This window comes from Gossypium hirsutum, chromosome D10 (genome assembly GCF_007990345.1).
Source record: "Gossypium hirsutum isolate 1008001.06 chromosome D10, Gossypium_hirsutum_v2.1, whole genome shotgun sequence".
Lineage (NCBI taxonomy): Eukaryota > Viridiplantae > Streptophyta > Magnoliopsida > Malvales > Malvaceae > Gossypium > Gossypium hirsutum.
Window position 1 is genome coordinate 33575509 of NC_053446.1, and position 5462 is coordinate 33580970.

General features: G+C 35.0%; 1 non-coding gene across 1 annotated transcript; it reads right to left on the reverse strand.

Moving 5' to 3' along the window:
- Positions 1 to 4043: 4043 nt before the first annotated feature.
- On the reverse strand, positions 4044 to 4150 carry LOC121222843 (small nucleolar RNA R71). Its single transcript, XR_005920213.1, has one exon. It is a non-coding gene; the product is annotated as a small nucleolar RNA R71 (small nucleolar RNA).
- Positions 4151 to 5462: the final 1312 nt, after the last annotated feature.

Sequence of the window (5462 nt, forward strand, 5' to 3'; positions counted from 1 at the left end):
TGCAGATAAACTGCCACTTTGGCATGTGAGACATGTGAGACATGTTCATTATATTGCTTATCACTTTGGCATGTGAACACTCCAATTTTTCACTTTGGCATGTGAGACATGTTCATTATATCACTTATCACTTAAAATCACATAGGCATGCTTAACATGCAAATCACATATATACATATCATATCAATATTAAACTATTAAAATAATATTATTTTTGGAATAGTTAATCTAAAATAAAATTATCTGGTAGAGTCCCAATAGGAGTGCAACTCTTCCACTACTCAACCACAGAAGACCAACTATCGATGGCCACCAGGACACTACTGTTGCAATCGTCAGCACAATCGTGTCTGGTGATGCAGGTGCGACACCCTTACGACACCCCAAGTTAATTCGGCTACTACCAGTTCGATCCAGGTCAATGATGACCCGACTGATCCTATCTAGCCATTGGTTGGATAGTCGGCTCAATTTTACATATCGAGCTCAGTTTGACCAATTTTTGGGTTTTGGTCTTGATTTTGGGATCCCGAGCCTAATTTACGATCTCAGGTCAAATTTTCAAGTTCAATTACCCATTAAGACAATTGATTGACTTGAAAAATAATTTTTCAAAAAATCACTTAAATTTTCCAAATTAAATTTTCAAGAAAATTCTTTAATCAAAATCTCTAATTGAACAATTCTCAAGACCACCTAATTTAATTCCATGTTGAATAAATAGACTCAATAAAATTATTCCCAAAGTTGTAGAATTTTATTTTGATTCAAATGCATTCCGATCAAGCTTTTGTTTAGCTAGCGAAGGGACCAATCGGACATATATAATTAGGCTCTAGTAATTGCAATTATGTTTAGAAGTATCGTTTCGATAATTCACAATTACTTAATCATGGAGTCATCCCACAAAAAGTACCATGATTGAAAACTCCTTAGTGTATATTCTTTACAGAAATAATTCATCCAACTATTTTGTCCAATGACCTCGTATGTGTGTGTTACCCTCATATGATATCCTTGATTCCTTTAAGTTAAATCTGTTCACTCAATACAATCCTATTTTATCTCATTGTCACCATTGTGTCTTCTTAATGATTGATATGATCACTGTCAACAAATAACTATGATAAATTTCTCATTCGAGAACAAGCAACCTGTGGCTACGTTCCATATTAATCAATCCACACAATGCCAATGAGAGGATATCATTAACTATTTAATTGAGCAATGAATTCCACTATTTCTAGTAAACCCATGCCTCACAAGTCATGTACCAAACTTACTGGCTAAGGACTCAATCATCTTTAAAGCATAAGCCTCCACTTATATCAAAGCACATGAGTTGCATACACATGGTCAGTGACTAACTCAGGATTTAGGTAAATCACACCATGAACGTCACAAGTGAATTAATTCACAAATGGATTTAGAATTAATTCATCTTTGGTCCAGCCTAATGTATCATTCTACCAATGAATACATATATGTCTCTACCCGTGGAGTCAACTGCTCCGATAGCCAAGACTAGCCATCTCCCCAATTGGTATTATAGACGACATAATAATCCTTCTCAGTATTTGAATCAAATGCTCACTTCGATTCTTTTACGAGATTACATACTTATTTAGTTTATGTACTAAAGTAAGTTGTCTTTCTGGCAATGTAAACGTTCTGGCAATGTAAACGTTCTTACAATGCCACTTCTCTTTAGTTTAAACTTAGAAAATTAAATAGCTAATATTTGCTTGTCACAAATTCGCTATGCATGCAAAATATGAAAAACAAAAAATACAAAAGACATGATAGTGAAATGTGAAATTAACTTTATTTATTTATTCATTTTGAAATTAACTTTATTTATTTATTAATTGTTTAAATAAATAGAAAATAGTTACATGTTTACTACAATATTGGCAGATTTCCCAATAGACCGACCATTCAAAAAGATATCGTAACTAAATTTTAATACACGAGAGCTTAATACATTATAAGCCTTATGAAAATTCTGTCAAGAGAGAAACAATGAGGAAGAGTGGTTCTCAATCAACCCTTGTACTTACACTATCTCGGTTGAAACGGAAAGGTTGATGGTTCGTCTTGATTTCGATTTAGAAAAATTGAATGATCTAAAGAAAGGGTTGATTAAGAGTAATTTTATGATATAAAGACTTAGAATTTAAGAAACTAAGAAAAATAAATACTACAAAATTTTGTTTACTAAAAGGAATGATGTAGGCTGAAAATGATGAAGAAAAGAGGAGGAAACACAATCGTTGATGGTTGTGCTACGACGGCGATGGTGGTGGTCAAGACGATGGTCCAGTGATGGAAGTGCCAATCTAGCGGAGGAGAAAGAAAAGGTGATGGGTTTGGATCTCTTGATAAAAGAAGGAGAAATGAGAAGAGGAAAAATAAATAAAAAAAGAAGTAATGTTTCGCAATAGTGTGCGGTGGTTGTACAGTGGTGGAGGTCGATGCTAAGACGGTGATAGAACAAAAAAATAAAGAGAAGTGGTGCTGAAAATAAGGTTTGGTGGTGGTGATGGTTGTTCAAACCAAGGAACGGTGGGGGAGAAGAGGAAATAGAGAAAAGATGGGTGGTTGATGGCTAAATAAAAGGGAAAACAGATAGAGAATGGAGGATTTTTAGGAAAGCGCGACAATGAGAGGGGGTGACTAAAAAGATGGATGAAAAGGGGTGTTTTCAAACATTTCTAGGTTCAATGAACAACACTCATGGTAATGGTGAAGAGAATGGCAAGTTAGGGGGACAAGGGAGTGAAAAGGGGATCATGTCCTCATAAGTATGGTATGTTGACTTAACAAGAAAGGAAAGAATCTTCCCTTAGCATGGTAAGAAAGGTTGGATGGCAAGTGGTATTTAGCACATGGAAATTTCAAAAAAAAAATTTAATTAAAAAGGTGATGATAAGGAGCCTTGAACTTAAGACCTATAGGATTTAATTACAACTCCTAACCACTTAACCACTTAACCACTTCACTCCTTATTTTTACTTTAACAAAAAATATTTAAAACATATCATGTAACCTTTGCTAAGGTTGAAAACAAAATTGCGCCACATAGAAAATAATGAGAGGGAAGGAATTCAAACACTCATCAACAAGGACAGCTCCACCAATACTAAACCGTTAAAAAAAATCAGGCACGACCACTCTCGGTTCATTAACCCAATTTCTACTAACCCAATTTTTGGGATGTGACACTCGTATACTTGCAAAAACCGCCTAACTAATTATCTTTCATAGTAGTAATCTCACTTTTGGCATTGGTACGTCGGGAGGTGATTAAGTTTTTGGTGTCGTTGCTGAGGAGGTTTCACCATTAAATTGATTTTAATTTTTATGCTTTATAGAATAGTTAGGATTTTTTTGAAATATATATATACGATTTTTATTTTTAGTTTTATTGATTTAATTTACTAACTTATTTATTTTCTTTGTGGATTTCAGTGTATGACTTGGAGTAGGGGCACACCTATAGAGCCAGACACTAATCTAGAGAGAATCGTTCACTGTAATCATCGAAAGCAACAACAATAGCATATAACCCACCTATTGTAGTTGATCCACCACATGATAATCTATTACTCGACGATCCGTACTTACAACGCTTACCACTACCACCACCACAGTTGTCAATAGAGCCACCAATTGCTTGGGAAGAATAGACGCTCAGAAACTATGCACTACCGAACCTGAACGTAATACAGGGCAACATAACAAGACCGACGACCATAGTAAATAATTTTAAGATAAAGCCAACGATGATCCAGAACAACTTACAATTCAGATGAATAATGATGGAGGACCCAAACTAGCACTTAAAATGGTTTTTCCAACTTCGTGATACTTTCAATTTTAATGGGGTCACCAATGACGCTATTCATCTTCGGTTGTTCCTCTTCTACGTAATTGATAACACATTTTCTTGGTTAGATTCGCAATCACTAGGATCCATCATGACATGGAACAAACTTGTAGAAAATTTTTTGTACAAGTTCTTTCCTATTAGCAAAACAATCCAACTAAAAAGGGAGATCACAAACTTCAAGTATATGGAAGGAGAGAATTTTCACGAAGCTTGGGAGTGGTTTAAGTTGTTGATACAAAAATGCCCTAATCATGGTCTACTTGAATGGCTAAGGTTACAAATGTTCTACAGCAGGCTAGATGCACAGTCTAGGTCAGGACTAGATAGAGCTGTATGAGGAGCCTTGATGAACCGAACATACGAGGATGCCTATCAATTGACAGAGAATACGGCTATGAATTCCTACCAGTGGCTGAATGAGAGATTTACCTATAGTCCAAGACCATTCATGGCCAAAGTTGTCCACGAAGAGGATAAGTACTAACAAATATTGGACAAGCTTAACCAATTAGAATAAACATATCAAAGGCCCAAGATGAATGAAATAGCTAGAACAATCGGCCAATACCCTAAGAACCAAGTCGAATATGTGAACTACATTAGGAATGAGGGTGGAAATCCTTATTCCAACACTTATAATCCTAGCTGAAAAGACCAACCAAATCTGAGATGGGGTGGTAACCAAGGAGGAGGTAACAATACTATCCAAAATCAACAAAATATTACTTACCAACCTCCTTAGTTGTAGAAAACTCAAGAAAGGGTCGACACCAATGATCATATTGTATGTGGTCAAAGGCTGGATCGAAAAGCAAGAGAGATGCAATCAATGTGAATAGAAGTGCAACAAGTGCAGTTTGAATGCATTCAAACCAGAACCACATTGACTAAACTTGATGATCATATGAGCCAATTGATGATTATGTGATTTGCCACAATTCGTTGTGGCAAATTAAAGTCTTTTTAGCACTTAACGATCTTGTTTTCTAGTATTTTTATATGTTTTTAATCCATTTTTTATTTTTATTGCTTTATGTTTAAATTATGCAAAATAAGTGTTTTTATGCAATTTTGAGTTATGTCATGATCTAATGGGCCACTGTGGGCCAAGGGATGAATTTACGACTATATATAGTGTGTAGGACATTATTTTTGGGCTAGGAACACGAGGGACAAATACAATGTCGCGACACTGAGGAATGATGTCGCAACACCAGACTTTGAAGCCAAAATATCCAAAAAAATGAAGGCAGTGACGCGACATCGATCCTGTGGTATTGCAACACTGAGCGACAATTAGGAAAATTAATTGTGGGTATTTTTGTCCACACAATGTAATTTAATAAGATTTTTGGGCTGTTAACCAACCCTAATTAGGTCAGATCATAAACTTTATAAATAGGCACTTAGTTAGTTTTAGGGTTTTATTTTAGTTTTTATTTTATTTCAATTTAGTCCCTTATACAGCTTTTTTCTTGTTTAATAAGGATTCAATTTCGATCCAAGCGTTCAATTTAATAGTTTTTAGTTATTTCTTTTCAGATTCCAATTGTAATCATAGTGATCTCCA